The 16419-nt window shown below is 45.6% G+C and overlaps 1 protein-coding gene across 6 annotated transcripts in view; it reads left to right on the forward strand.

Moving 5' to 3' along the window:
* Positions 1-1829: 1829 nt before the first annotated feature.
* The window catches only part of bcl9l (bcl9 like), a 147777-nt gene continuing 133187 nt past the window's right edge, over positions 1830-16419 (forward strand). For 5 of the 6 annotated variants that reach the window (XM_059956956.1, XM_059956955.1, XM_059956952.1 and 2 more), the window contains exon 1: positions 1904-2458. The gene's annotated coding sequence lies outside the window, so the exon portion shown is untranslated. Of the gene's footprint in view, positions 1849-1903; positions 2459-16419 lie in introns of those variants that run through there. The other variant, XM_059956953.1, reaches the window with a different exon arrangement.

A 16419-nucleotide genomic window follows, 5' to 3' on the forward strand; every position in this document is an offset into this window, starting at 1 on the left:
ATTTTTGTCCTGTGACCTTGCCACAGTGTGACTGACCCTCCCAAATCTGTTTGCAATCCACCCAACATGGTGATCTTACACTGAACGTGTTCACTGAGCTGAATACAAGGGCCAATCAAATCAAGTTTAATACGTGGATACAGCTGAACGCAACACTGTTCCTGTGGGGGCAAGCTGCAAAACATACGCAGCACATTCAAAATAGCGAGCAAAAAAAAAAACATTTTCATGCAAGAAAAAAACACATATATAGCCCAAGACACTGAACAACATGTCCCACAAATCGATGGTACAGTGTCCCAGCAGTATGCAGATTCACACAATCCAGCCTGTCATTCCACCGATAGAACATGGGAGCAGCACTGATGGGAGAGGCCAGCCTCCAACTCGAGCATAGACCACTCCGACGTCTCCTCACCTGGACTGCAGCAGCAGACAAGATCTCCCCTCGAGGCCTGGTCCTCGCTGGAAACATGGCTGGTTTGCAATGAGGTGTTGCAATTCAGTCAAAGAAAGGAATGACTTGCATTGATAAAACAGTGCTATTTGTGACCTTAACATGCTAATGTGCTCTACAACCAATGAAATTAATTATTGTGGTATTGTAGGAAGCATAGCATCAAATTTACACAGAGCAAGTTCCCACAAGCGACATGATAATGACCAAATTAATCGTTGCTTATTCATGTGAATTGAGAAATAAATATGTATTAGTTTGGATCCAACATCACCACATGTATTTACAGAGTTGCACTTAATGTTGCAAAACACCTAAGGCATTTGTAAGGGAATTCCATCAAACAAAATTTTATACCATGAATGAGTGAGGCATTGGAGCAGGTGACCAGTAGCAAGGTTATTGAAGTAGGTTTTAAAACTAAAGGAACTTGTTGCTGGAGAAGGAAAAAGAAACAGTACTCTGAAAGAACATGAGCAGTCAGCCAGCATCTCTGGAGGCAAAATGTGTAATTTGACATTTCAGGTCGAGACCCTGCCTCATGACTGAGAGGGAAGAGGGAAGATTGCTGGTGTATAGCAGTATAGTTTGGGAGGGGGGTGGTGGGATAGAGACTGATAGGTGATAGGTGACCTCTCACATACTCTTACCCCTTTACTGCTGTACACTGCCAACCTTTCTTCTCAGTTCAAAATGAAGGTAGAAAACATGCAGAGGTTATTAAAGAAGCCCTCACTCTAATGATGGAACACTGAAAATTGGGTCTTTCTGAAGGGCCAGACTTTAAAAATAAATATATATATATATATACTGCAGGAGATGAGAAGGGGGAAGGCCATGGTGAGATGGGATTGTTAAAACTGAGATGTTACCTCTATCTGGAAGATAATTTGAGTTGGTAAACTCAGGGAATTGAACCTGGGTGCAGGGTTGGGCAGAATAGAGATCTAAATGACCCAGAGTGTAGAGAAGATAGAATAAAGGAGACGGGCTAAGTGTTTGTTGGAAACTGTACAGCTAAGAGGGGCTTCATTGGCAGATGAGCTGAGGTCTGAATTGGTAACGATAAAGACCTTTGATAGAGCAAATATGTGGTAAGAGTTTATTTTGAGATTATTCAAGGCTATTCTGGTTCAGTTTCGGACAATTGCCAGCAACAGTGATACCCGGGGTTGAAGTCAATGGCTTGTTCTTTTCAATATTTAGTTGGAGGGACTTTCAGATTCTATCGAGGAGTACTTTACATCCACTGAAGCACACGAGGACAGCTTTGGATTAATGTTTTAACCGAAATACGTCACCTCCGACAGTTCAGCAGCCCCTCAGTACAACACTCTACATCTTTGTGGTCCGAATTGTCAAGGTTGCAAGAGCTGGGTTGAAGACTTTCAGTGAGTTAAATTAGAACGTCCTTTTGATGTGGCTGTACTCCGTGTAATCGACTGTGAATGCCAGTCTCTCTCTACGTTCAGTGTATTCAGTTGTTGAACTCGCCATAGCAGTGCTGGGTGTGTTTAGTATGATCTGAGAATGCTGTGCTCGATGTGGGCTGTGTTGAGTGCTGGTGCCGCTTGGAGCTGCTGTGGGAGGGAGTAGGGACTCTTATTGTGACACGGCGGCTCCCTCAGCCCCTTCCTCTCGCTCATCCATACTCGCTGCCGTTTGACAACAACAGAGAAGCAGCGGCGCCGAGCAGCGGGAGAGAGAGAGAGAGAGAGAGAGAGAGAGAGAGAGAGAGAGAGAGAGAGAGAGAGATACATAGATAGATAGATAAATAGAGAGGGAGGGGGCCAGGGCTGCTCTCGACGTTCGGGTTGAGGATTGTCCTGGGGCTGAGGTGGGGGCGGCAGGAGGAGGAGGAGGAGGAGGAGGAGCAGGGACGCCGCCACCGCCGCCGAGTTGTCCCCGAGCCCGGGGCCCCGGTCATGGGCCACGGGAGGTGGAGGAGGCCGAGGCCGCGCTCAGCGAGCAACATGAGGCGACTTGCCATCGGCGCCCCAGGTACGTGCGGCTTGTGCTGCGGGGGAACAGGTGAGGGCGGCGGGTTCTTTGATCGCGGCGCGATCGGCAACATTGTATCGGCGCGGGCGGCCCGTTACTTTGTTGCCTTGCTGTTAACCCTTTGTCTTCGGACCTGTCTTGACCGGGTTGTAGCCCCGTGTGAGCGGATTCTGCCGCCGTCAGACCCCGGCTCACCTTTCGGTGTGTGGGAGCTTGTGTTCATTTATTTTTCTGTTGACAATAAATAAGGCATTTGTTAATGTCGACCGAACATCATTCGGGAGACGGGCCGTCACTCTTTGCCCGGTCTGGGGAGATTTGTGTGTTTTGGGGGGGGGGGGTGGGGGTGTGTGGGGTGAATGATTGACGTGGTATCAAACCAACCAGTAGTGGGTGAATCTAGTTTGCCATGCGGGATTTGGCCAATCAGCGTTCGGAGGGCGGGGGCATTTGTCGTCGAGCATGGTTGATTGCGGAGGGGGTTCGGGAGTTGTAGTCCGGTTGGGGGTCCTGCTCCTCACCTGAGGTCAAGTGACTTGGGCCAGGTTGGCCGGCGGTGCCATGGAACGTATCTGACCGTCACAGACAGAGGGGAAGGTGGGGGGTGGGGCGCTGGTGGGATGGTGTGGTGAAGGTGTGTGAAATTCCTCGCTCTTTGGAGCTTGTGAATCAGATGAGTGTTGGAGTAGCTCCCTCTCACGCCTCAAAGTTCCTCAGGAAATCCATGTGGTTAGGTGCAATCTCAATTATGCAGGTAAACAGCCACTGATTTGTACACGGTTACTGTTAGTTACTGAAAGTGAACGTCTGGAAAGAAGTATGTTGATTAAATGAGAGAGAGAAGGCAAATCAGCCCAAAGATAGTTACTGTGCAGTATAAAGGCACCTGAAAGCAGATGAGTTGAATTTTGTATGAAGTTTCATAGTAGTTTTACGAGTGATCAGTTTCTGATGGTATTTGGGATCAATAGTATTATGGGGGGGGGGGGAGGAGAAGGATAATTAACCAAATGGCAACAGAATCAGTTTCCACCGATGCTGCCTGGTTTGCGAGACATTTTCTGACTTTACTAAAATTTTCTATTTTTCTAAATGAACCATAAGTAGATTTTGCCAGGGAAATTCTATCTAAATATCTCTAATAATTAGTTGCATTTACTTGGTACTGCACTGGGGACATCACCCAAGAATGTAGTCAAAAGAATTGCAGATACTGGAAATCTGAGATAAACTTGGGATCAGTGTCCTGAAGAAGGGTCTCAGCCTGAAACATCGACTGTTTATTGATTTCCATAGATGCAGCCTGGCCTGCTGAGTCCTCCAGCAATTTTTTTTGTGTGTGTTGCTCTGGATTTCCAGCAACTGCAGAGTTTTTTGTGTTTAAAGTCTGAAAATGCCCAAGTACTCACCAAGTGAGACAGCATATATTGTGAAAGAAATAGCTACCACTCATTCAAAGTTTGGGTGGTTTGTACCTTGTGGGGATTTCAGTGGAGTGAAATCTGCTATATGAGCAGAATTGGTTGAATGTTTGGGGGTTGTAAACAAGTGTAGTGCTTTGAGGAGTAAAAGTATTCCATCATGCTTTAATGAGAGGAAGCAAAAGGCTTTAAAGGGCATGAAGGGTATGAATGGGTTAAAGTGTACCACAGGTAATACTATCCAATACACCAGCATGCAGGGCTGCAGATCTCAAGTCAAGGTTTGCAAGCTTGCAGGGGATGCCAGGAATCAGTTCCATGCTAAAGAATCAACAGATTGAATGGAAACCATGGGCTTCAGCTGAAGTTAGAATTCCGGACAGTCCTGTGCAGCATTGTACTACACATTCACTGAGGGAGCAAAGTAGACTGGTTCCAGGTGAAGCAGGCAGAAACGAATGGAATAAGATTGTGTATGGAATGTGAATGTGGAATGATGTCAAACTTGGTTTGTAAAGTGCTCAAGGCATCTGTCAGACCCCAGATATTCTTTAAACCATCTGAGCTTAATTTAAATGTTTAGAGAGCAGGAATGCTGCAGACCCTCTTCCTCTATTTTTGATATGTTGGAGACAGATATGCATCAAGTTTACCCAAGCAGTCCTGAACAGACTTCAGGAAGGCAGTTCATACTAAACCTTTGTAGGGGAGTCGGACAGATCTTTGAAGGGTTATCGTCTTTTTGGTGGCAGCTGTGTATAATTTTTCCGGTCTTGCACATCAGTGTTCATGCAGTTTAAATCAGGCTTTTAAAAGGAAAAAAAGCAACTTTATAAAACTCTAGGTCCCATCTACCGTTCTGGATGTCTCATAGTGAGGATCTCAAGGCTTTGGAGAGGGTGCAGAACAGATTTGCCAGAATGCTGCCTGGATTAGAGGGCATGAACCATAATGTGAGGCTGGGCAAACTTGGGTTGTTTTCTCTGGAGTGGCAGAGGCTGAGAGGAGATCTGATAGAGGATTATAGGAGGTGTAGATAGAGTAGATGGACAGTATCTTTTTTTCCCAGGGTTGAGGGCATCGCTTTAAGCTGAAAGGGGGGCAATTTCAAAGAAGATGTGAGGGGCAGTTTTTTTTATACAGTGAGTAGTGGGTGGCTGGAGTGCTCTGTCTGGGGTGGTGGTACAGGCAGATACATTAAGGATTTTTAAGAGAGTTTTAAATAGGCACGTGAATGTGAGGGAAGTAGAAGGATATGGGCATTGTTTCATTGGCCATTTGATTACTAATTTATTTGGTTTGGCACAGCCTTGTGGGATGAAGGGCCTGTTCCTGTGCTGTACTGCTCTGTGCTCTAAATAAATCAGGACTGGTGATGGAAAAGAAGCAGTTACATTTGTGTAGCTCCTTTTGTACCACCTGGCAAAGAGTTTACAGGCTGATTTCAGTGCCATGCGAATGTGGGTTGAGAGGTGGATGGGAGTTTTGGACAGAGTGGAGAGATGGGAACATTCTCCAATTTATACACAAGCTACACCACAGGCTGACCCTTGTAACCTGTCCACCAGACTGACCTCTGACAGTGCAGCATTCCTTCAGGTACTAGATTGTAGTATTCATCACGAATGTGCTTTCAACTGGAGTTGGGATTCAGCCCATAACTTTAAGGAGCCTTGGTTACTATATAGGATGGTTTCTGTGCTGTTAAATAATATGGGCTCTTTACTGTACAGAGCTATTCCAGCAGTGACTGTGTGATGTGGTTAGCAAGCACAGTAAATTGTGCGGATGAGAGCAGGAAGTGGCAAATGGACATAGCTGTACAGTTATGAGTGAGCAAGGCTAATAGAGTTAAGTGTGGCAAGGTGTGAGGTTAGCTAGATTAGCTTCTTTGAACACAAGCAAGATAAATGATAGCAATTTTAAAATATTGAAAGACCAGAATGTGCAGAGGAGCAAAGGGTACTGAATGCAAAGAAAAGAAATTATTTTGCGGTCATTCACACCTCATCTGGAGTATCTGTATTCAAAGGCACTACTCCCCAAGCTACACAGTGCAGATTCACCAAAATTATACAAGAGTTTAAAGAGTTAATTTATCAAGATACTCTCTGTAAACTCTGTACATAAACCTCAGGAGACATTTTTTCTTTTCCATGAAAAAATTATATTTATATAAAATATAAATGAAAGCTGTTGTATTTTCTCAAGTTCAAAGGTATGAGGGGGGTGATTCTGCTGCAGTGATGAAAATCAAGCATTTGATGGGGTAAACAGCTAACTTCTTGCTGGTGGGGAAAATCCATAGCAAGGATTAAATTAGAGCTAGGCTATTCAGGAATGAAATTGGGAAGCAGTATTACTTTTTCAAAAGCCGTTCTGTAACTGTATCCTAAAAGATTATGGTTGTTTGACCCTGAACTCTCAAATTATCTCCCTAATCTTTCTCTTCACTTCTCCCTCTGCTTCTTTTCTCCCTTCCTCACCACTTTTCTTTCTCTCTGCTCCTTTGTTATGCTCTTTAAAAGTCCATTCCTTAACCAAGTTTTCTTCTGCGCTAATACCTCCTTGTGGGTTTCGTGCCACATTTCATTTGAAGCATTCCTACAAAGTGCCTATTTATCTTTTACTGTTAACGGCTCTACATAAATACAGTTTGTATAGGAAATGAGGTGACTGCAGTGTAATGCTGAGTTGTTAAGATCAGAGAGTGTTGATACTTGACGATAAAAATGAAGCAATAGCAATCAAAAGTTTAGGAACTTTATGAAATTAAAATAAACTGCTTCGTGTGTGTTCAATAGATTGTTTTGTCAGGTATGGTGCCTGCAGTTTTTTTTTCCAATCTTGCTGCAGCTTGTAACAACTGATTCATTCCTGATTTCAATGCTGATCTCTAATTTGTTAGAAAACCGCAATTTCTCTCAACCCCATTACCCTGCGTTCTCCGTTCACGAGTGATGCTTAATTGTTCCTCTGCAGATGTTGCAGATTTTACGACAGTGACTGCAGTCACACACAAAATGCTGGAGGAACTCAGCAGGTCAGGCAGCATCTGTGGAGAGAAATGGGTAGTTACAATTTCTGGTCAAGATCAAGGACAGCTTTTATCCCATTATTATTCAACTCTTGAATGGACCTCATGTACGATAAAGGTGAACTCTTGATCTCCCAGTCTATCTCGTCATGGCCTTTGCGTTTACTCATTTACCTGCACTGCACACTTTCTCTGTTTTGGTAACAAAATATTCTGCATTCTGTTAATTGTTTTTCCTTTTTATACTATCTGGATGTACTTGTGTTTGGAATAATCTAGCTGGAAGACATAAAACAAAGCTTTTCCCTGTATCTCTGAACATGTGGCAATAATAAGTCAATTATTCCAATTATTATCTGGACTGAAATGTCTCAACCCAAAACGTCAACTACATTCAAAGTTCAAATGAAACTTATTATCAAAATGCACATATGTCAACATATACAACCCTGAGATTCATTTTCTTGTGGGCATACTCGGTAAATCCATAACAGAATAATAACCAGAATAGAATAAACGGAAGACGGCACCAACTTGAGAGTTCAACCTGTGTGCAAAAGGCAACAAACTGAGCAAGTACAAAAAGAAAGAAATAATAAATATCGAGGACGTGAGACAATGAGTCATTGAAAGTTTCCATAGGTTGTGGGAGCATTTCAATGATGGGGCAAGTGAAATTGAGTGAAGTTATCCCTTTTTGTTCAAGAGCCTGATGGTTGAGGGATAGTAACTGTTCTTGAACCTGGTGGTGTGAGTCCTGAGGCTCCTGTACCTTCTTCCTGATGGCAGCAGCGAGAAGAGAACATGGCCTGGGTGATGGGGGTCCCTGATGATGGATGCTGCAACAACAGTTTAGAATATAGAATAGTACAGCTCATTACAGGCCCTTCGGCCCACTATGTTGTGCCAACCCTTAAACCCTACCTCCCATATAACCCCCCCAACCTTAAATTCTTCCATATACCTGTCTAGTAGTCTCTTAAACTTCACTAGTGTATCTGCCTCCACCACTGACTCAGGCAGTGCATTCCACGCACCAACCACTCTCTGAGTGAAAAACCTTCCTCTAATATCCCCATTGAACTTTCCTCCCCTTACCTTCAAGCCATGTCTCTTGTATTGAGCAGTGGTGCCCTGGGGAAGAGGCGCTGGCTGTCCACTCTTATCTGTTCCTCTTAATATCTTGTATACCTCTATCATGTCTCCTCTCATCCTCCTTCTCTCCAGAGAGTAAAGCCCTAGCTCCCTTAATCTCTGATCATAATGCGTATTCTCTAAACCAGGCAGCATCCTGGTAAATCTCCTCTGTACCCTTTCCAATGCTTCCACATCCTTCGTATAATGAGGCAACAAGAACTGGATACAGTACTCCAAGTGTGGCTTAGCCAGAGTTTTATAGAGCTGCATCATTACCTCATGACTCTTAAACTCTATCCCTCGACTTATGAAAGCTAACACCCTATAAGCTTTCTTAACTACCCTATCTACCTGTGAGGCAACTTTCAGGGATCTGTGGACATGTACCCCCAGATCTCTCTGCTCCTCCACACTACCAAGTATCCTGCCAAGTTTGTGTAGATGTGTTCAGTCGTGGGGAGGGCTTTACCTGTGATGGACTGGGCTTTTTGTAGGATTTTCCATTCACAGGCATTGCTGTTTCTGTACCATGCTGTGATGCACTCAGTCGATATACCCTCTACTAGATATCTCGAAGTTTTTCAAAGTTTTAGATGTCATGCTGAATCTTTCCAAACTTTTAATGATGTAGAGGCACTGCAGTGCTTTCTTCATAATTGCACTGATGTGCTGGGCCCAGGGCAGGCCCTCTGAAATAATAACACAGAGGAAATTAAAATTCTTAACCCTTTCCACCTCTGATCCTCCAATGAGGACTGGTTCATGAACCTCTGATTTCCTCCTCCTGAAGTCAATAATCTTGCCGACATCGAGTAAGAAGTTGTTATGGCACCACTCAGCAAGATTTTTAGTGTATGGAGATGTGAGAATTACCTCTGCAAAGATGCTGCCTGACTTGCTGAGTTCCTCATGTTGCTCTAGATTCCAGAATCTGCAGTCTCTGGTGACTCTACCACATGTCTGCAGTACCTGACATTCCCTTGGGTGCAGTTCATGACTGTCCTTGGATGTAAATGCCAAGAGGACACTCTTCATCTGTAAATCTAAAGAATGAGTTCTGATGTTATTCCACTGTAGGATGCATCCCAGTCATTTGGTCTTGTCATTGCCCAATTTCTGCAGACTTGCACTCTGATCACTGGACGTCTATCTACGTGTTCCAACTCCTGAGGTCAACAAGGAACCCTGAAGATACACACACAATGTCTTATGAACAGCTTCTCCCCCCTCATCAGATTTCTGAACGTTCTATGAACCCATGGACACTTCCTCACTATTTTGCTCTCCTTTTGTATTATTTATTTTTAAATATTTCTTAAGCAACTGAGTTTTTTTTTGTGTGTTGCATTGTATTGCTACTGCAGAACAACTAATTTCAAAGTTCAAATTAAATTATGAGCACAGTACATATAATCACCATATACAACTTTGAGTTTCTTTTTCTTGCGGGCATACTCAATAAACCCATAATAGAATCAATGAAAGACCGCACCAATTTGGACATTTAACCAGTGTGTAAAAGACACTAAAAATAAATAAGCAATACATATCGAGAACATGAGATGAAAAGTCCTTCAAAGTTCTTGACACTCGTGTGTTATGTTATATTACAATCCCAGATATGATTAATTACATTATTGAATTACAAATTGTTGGGGTCCATTGGCTGTTGGCCCAAGATTGTTATCAAATACTTATTAATGATAAATTATGACACAAAACCTGAGCAAGTGCCTTAGTCAATTCTGCAGTCTGAACTAGAAAGAATTCATGTCCACTCACTGATTAATGTAAGAAATGTCCTAGGGTCCTGCTTCACCTCGTCGTTTTCATTCAAATGATGCATGATTTTGCTGATTGGAGTGTGATTTGTACACGCATCAATTGGAATAGAATTTTTTGTGACTTGGACCACTATTCTTGTCTTAAATTTCAGAATGAAGGTATTTAGAACCTGCCAAATACTGTTTTTCTCCATTTCTTCCATCTGCAACCCTTGTTTTTACTAACCCATATTGCCTCATTCCCAGCATTTTGCGGATCCCAGATATTGAGTTTTTATTACTGCTTTGTTGGTGGTCGTCCCTTCGTTCACTGCAGTCTAAACTGTAGAATTCTCCCTTGAAGTCTTTTCACCACTGTTTCTCTCTTGTTTCATGACCCTTCTGAAAACCTGCCTCACCTGTTCTAATATTTTGTGATGCAGAATGGTAAAATAACCGTGATGTGCCTTGAGATATTGCGACTGTGGTTAAAAAAAATATATAAAAGCAACAAGAAAGCCAAATATGCTGGAATTACTCAGGTTAGACAGTGTCATCAAGAGTCGAGCGAGAAATCGCAACTGCCTCCAGCTGCTCAGGGCTTTGTGCCTGCGAGCTCTGTGATGTTTTGCTCCACTGCGTGATAAGCTGAGCCTCTGGGCCTGTGTCTATGGAATCACTTCGTTCTGAATGCTGTTGCTTGCTTTTATTGTTTGCATGATTTATGTGTTCCCCCCCCCCACCCCCCCATGCATTGGGTGTTTATTTGTCTTTAAAATGGGTTCTTTTCGGGTTTCTTGTTCTGTGGCTGCCTGTAAGGAGACGAATCTCAAGGTTGTATAATGTATACATTCTTCGATAATAAATGTATTTTGAACTTTAGACTCTCTTCACAGGAATTGCCTGATCTGATTATTTCTTGCATTTTCTGTTTTTGTTTTTATATTCCACATTTTTAGCACCTGCGTTTGTTTTTTTTTGCTTCTATAAATGTATCTTGTTGTTTTTGTTGAAGGGTGTACCTCTGTGACTGGTAGTTGGATGCTTAGCTGGGTGCCTTGATAGTGTAGGTGAGACCTACAGAATAAAAAGCTGCAGTATCTCACTCATCCAGATACTAATCCTGTGCCTTGTTCAGTTTCTAGCCTAATCATCACCTACCATGATCAGCATGATGTGCAAAAATCTAACCATCACATCCTTGAATATACTCTGCCTGAGAACCTACAGTTAGCAAATTCCAAATGTTGATATTTATTGAAGTGAAAGATCTGCTCATCTTACAAGTAAATGGTTGTTCCCTTTTCTTGAAGCTATGACCCCTTTCTGTATTCTCCAATAAACTGACTGTCATTTCCATTCAGACTCTTAAATGTTACAGTGAGATTTTGTATCCTTTTAGGCCAGTGACCATATCCTTCCTCTGGAATGAAGACCAAACTACAGATACCAAATGTGGAACTGTGGCGACCCACTTTCTGCACAGGTGAACCGGTTCACAAATAGCCAGCGCGCGGGGGGGGAGACTTTGGTAATGCACCTCTGACGTCATTTCGGCCCGGAGAGGGCGGGCGCTAGGGATTAAATGCCAGCGCCACGAAATTTGAATAAACTAGTCTCGAAACGATTTACCGACTGCGTGTCGTTATTTCAGCACTGTGTGCAGCACATCGCTACATTGGTGACCTTGACGGTCCAAACGGGATTTGGACCAAAGATGACCGACTCTTCATCTGTTCACGCAGTTTCGTTAAAACTGCCGACTTTCTGGACGCTGTGACCATGCGTGTGGTTTAGCCAAGCAGAAGCCCAGTTCCAGATTTGGCAGATATCCTCTGATTCCACGCGTTACTACCACGTGGTGAGCACCCTTGTCCAGGAGACGGCTGCCCAGGTTGTGGATTTCATACAGTTGCCCCCAGAAGAAGGCAAATATGAAGCATTCAAAGCGCTGCTCATTGGGACCTTTGGCCTCTCATGGCGTGAGCGTGGTGCCCGCCTGCTTCACCTGGACGGTTTGGGAGACAGGCTGCCGTCAGCATTGATGAACGAGATGTTGGCCCTGGCTGACGGACACAAGCCCTGCCTCATGTTTGAGCAAGGCTTCCTAGAGCAACTACCCGAGGACGTACATCTACTGCTGGCCAACACAGATTTCAGCGACCCCCGGAAGGTGGCGGCCCGGGCAGACGTGCTGTGGAAAGCCAAGAGGAAGAGCATGGCATCCAGCGGTCAGATTACCAGGCCACGCGCCCAACAGCGGACCAGACCAGGCCCGGCGGGGGGGTGCACACAACACAGAGACAGGAGTGTGGAGGCCAGTGAACAGTGGTGTTTCCACCACCAGTGGTGGGGCACAAAAGCCCGCCGTTGTCGCCTGCCCTGCAAGGGCCAGGGCCAGCTGCCGCTAATGACAGTGGCGGCTGGCCACCAGGACAGTCTCTTGTACGGCTGGGACAAATGGTCGGGACGCTGCTTCTTGGTCGACACCGGAGCAGAAATCAGCGTCTTGCCCCCAACAGGTACAACACCCGCAACAGGAAGCCAGGACCCACCCTGAGGGCTGCAAACGGCAGCACGATATGGAACTACGGCACCCGCACAGTGCAGCTGCAGTCCGGCGCCAGCCGGTTCACGTGGGACTTCACACTGGCCGCCGTGACCCAACCACTCCTGAGGGCAGACTTGCGAGCTCACAGCCTGCTGGTCGACTTGCAAGGGAAAAGACTGGTACATGCCGAGACTTTCCAGACATTCTCCCTGGGTGAAGCCAAGTTGCCGGCCCCACACCTGGACTCCATCACGCTGTCGGACAACGAATTCACCAGAATCCTGGCAAACTTTCCATCGATTCTGGCACCGCAGTTCACGGCAGCCATACCCAGACACTGGGTACAGCACCACATCCCGACCAAGGGACCACCCCTCCACGCCCGCGCACGAAGGCTCCCCCCCCCCCCCCAGAAAGCCCCGAAAAGCTCCGCCTGGCGAAGGAGGTTCAAGAGGAGGGAGGAATTGGGGATCGTACGGAGGTCTGACTGCCCATGGGCCTCCCCCTGCACATGGTGCCCAAAGCAGCCAGGGGTTGGAGACAATGTGGGGACTACCGCAGACTGAACGAGGCTACAACTCCAGACCACTACCCCGTGACGCACATACAGGACTTTGCAGCAAACCTGCACGGGGCAGGAATCTTTTCCAAAGTAGACTTCGTCCAGGGATACCATCAAATCCCGGTGCACCCTGAAGACATCCCCAAAACAGCACTCATCACCCAGTTCAGCCTGTTCAAGTTCCTCTGAATGCCATTTGGCCTGAAGAATGCCGCACAGACGTTCCAGCGGCTAATGGATGCGGTGGGACGCGACCTGGACTTTGTGTTCATCCATTTGGACGACATCCTTATAGCCAGCAGTTGTCGCCAGGAGCATCTGTCCCACCTCTGCCAGCTCTACTCCCGCCTGAGTGATTTCGGCCTCACGATCAACCCGGCCAAGTGCCAGTTCGGTCTCGATACCATCGACTTCCTGGGCCACAGGATTACCAAAGACGGGGCAACACCTCTGCCCGCCAAGGTAGACGCGATCTGCCACTTTGCCCGGCCAACACAGTCAAAGGCCTGCAGGAGTTCGTTGGTATGGTGAACTTCTACCACCTTTTCCTCCCCTCAGCAGCCCATATCATGTGCCCTTTGTATACTCTGATGTCGGGTAAAGGCAAGGACATTACTTGGGACGAGGCTTTCGTTAAAACCAAGGAAGCCTTGGCAGATGCCGTGATGCTGGTGCACCCCAGAACAGACGTTCCGACCGCACTCACGGTGGACGCATCCGACACAGCAGTCGGTGGGGTGCTGGAGCAGCTCATCGAAGGGCGCTGGCAACCCTTGGCGTTCTTCGGCAAGCACCTACGACCACCCGAACTCAAGTACAGTGCTTTCGACCGGGAGCTGTTGGCACTGTATCTGGTAATCCGGCATTTCAGGTACTTCTTAGAAGGCAGGCCGTTCACCACTTTCACGGACCACAAACCGTTGGCCTTCGAGTTCACGAAGGTGTCCGATCCCTGGTCGGCTCGCCAACAGCGACATCTGTCCTACATCTCCTTGTACACGATGGACATCCAGCATGTCTTGGGAAAGGACAACGTCGTGGCAGACGCACTCTCCAGACCAGCTGTCCAGGCCCTGTCCCGGGGGTGGCCTATGCAGCACTGGCGGAGGCGCAGCAGGCAGACGACGAGATGCCCAGCTACAGGACCGCAGTCTCGGGTTTGCAGCTGCGGGACTTTCTCGTAGGACCAGGTGAGAGGACCCTCCTGTGCGATGTGGCTACCGGCCAACCTCGCCCCATCGTCCCGGCAGCCTGGAGGTGGCGAGTTTTCGACTCCATACACGGTTGGGCACACCCATCTGTCAGGACAACCGTCCGGCTGGTCTCCAGCAAGTTTGTGTGGCACGGACTTCACAAGCAGGCCAGTGAATGGGCCAGAATGTGCGCGCAGTGCCAAACAGCCAAGGTGCAGCGGCACACTAAAGCCCCGCCGCAGCAGTTCGAACCCACCCACCGGAGGTTCAACCACATTCATGTGGATATCGTGGGCCCCCTACCAGTGTCGCGCGGAGTGCAGTACCTCCTAACTATGGTAGACCGGTTCACGAGGTGGCCAGAGGCAGTCCTGCTCACCAACACATCTGCTGATTCCTGCACCCAAGCAACTGATTGCAACCGGGGTAGCACGCTTTTATATTACCTCCGACAGAGGCACCAAGTTCACCTCCAGCCTGTGGCCAGCCTGTTGGGAATGCAGCTACACCACACTACTGCTTACCACCCACAGTCAAACAGACTAGTGGAACGCTTCCACCGTCACTTGAAGTCGGCTCTCATGGCCCACCTGAGAGGACCTAACTGGGTAGACGAGCTTCCCTGGGTCCTGCTTGGAATTCGCACAGCGCCCAAAGAGGATCTGCACGCCTCGTCGGCCGAGTTGGTGTACGGTGCACCCCTGGTTGTCACATCGCTAATTTCAATAAGACCAGTACAATCTCAGCAAGAATTCACTACTTTTGTACTTCAAACCTCTTGCAGTAACACCATTTGTCATTTTTGATTGCTTCATGTTTACTTTTTGCATCTCCTAAACTTCATCCTTCTTTACATAAACATTTACTTGCTCATCACCATTTAGAAACATATTTGACTTTATCAAAGCATATAGGCTTGCACTTCCCCTAAGTTACTCAAGCTGCCTTTCTCCAGTCCATTCAGCTAACTGGTCTGTCCATAATTTTATTGAAGAGCAGGTGGGAAATTTCAGCAAATTGAATATGTTACCTTCTGTCTTTTCATATATTGTGACCAGCACTCCACTAGAAATATTGCACCAATCTGAAGAAGGTCTTTTAATTCCCACTGTCCTTTAATCAGTCTTCTATTCTTTGCCAATATTGTACCCTAACTGGATGAACCCATTGTTTGTAATAACTTTTAAAGATGTATCTTATTGAAAATCTACTTGTGTTGCTTTCATTGGTTTTTGTCTTTCCACTCTCCTTGTCATTCAAATCCTACAAAAAGATTACATTTGTCAAGCATGATTTTCCCTCCCTAAAACCATATTTGCTCTCTCTAATTGTGATCAGCTAAGTGTCTGGTTGCCACTTTGTTAACGATGGATTCTAGCATTTTTCCAGACTAATAGATTCCAAATTCTGTGTCTCTACTTTTCTTAAGTGTCAGTGTTACATTTGCTACCTTCCAAGCTGTTGGCACTTTTCCAGAATCTAAGGAGCTTTGGAAGATCACAACTTGAGCATCCACTGTCTCGGAAGCCTTCCCTTTGAGAACCCTGAGGTGCGAGTCCTTGGGTCCAAGGGATTTGCTGGCTTTTAGTGCCATTCATTTCTCCAGTGTAGTCTCTTTAGTCATATTAATTACCTTAAGTTCCTCACTTGGTTTCCTTCCACTTTTTTTTTGCTTGCATGTTCTCAAGGGTGAAGATAGATGTGCACTATCTGTTTAATTCCTTCACCATTTTATTCCTCATAATTTCACCTGTCTATCTTCAAAGGACCATCAAATTTTGTTATTCTTTTCTACAGAGCTGTAGAAGGTGCTTCAATAATTCTTTTACATTCTTACTAATTTACTCTCGTGATCTGCTTTCTTAATCTTAATTTTGCCTGATTGTTGCTGCTCCCAGTGCTCTGTTTGATTCCTTTTTTGGCCACATTGTAAGTCAATCACTTTAATATTATCCTTGACCTTAATTACCCACAGATGGATTACTTGTGGAATTTTTGTTTCGTAATGAAAAGTACATTTTTGAGAATATTCAAATGATGATCTATTTTTACTGCAAAGCATTTTTAATCTATTTTCCTGGTGTGTTACACATAAAATGCTAGCAGATTATCTGACTCATCGTTATGGGACAGGTTCTTGAAGTTTGAACTCAGAGTTTAGTGGCCTCTCGCCTATAATGGGTGCTTTTGTGATGTGTGTGACCATTGTGAAGGGTCATTTTGTTTTAAGTGCTGGACAATCTTCAACTCTCATTACATCAGTGATAAGCAGGATGTAGTGATTAAATTACTGACAT

The sequence above is a fragment of the Hypanus sabinus genome, chromosome X2 (assembly GCF_030144855.1).
Source record: "Hypanus sabinus isolate sHypSab1 chromosome X2, sHypSab1.hap1, whole genome shotgun sequence".
Lineage (NCBI taxonomy): Eukaryota > Metazoa > Chordata > Chondrichthyes > Myliobatiformes > Dasyatidae > Hypanus > Hypanus sabinus.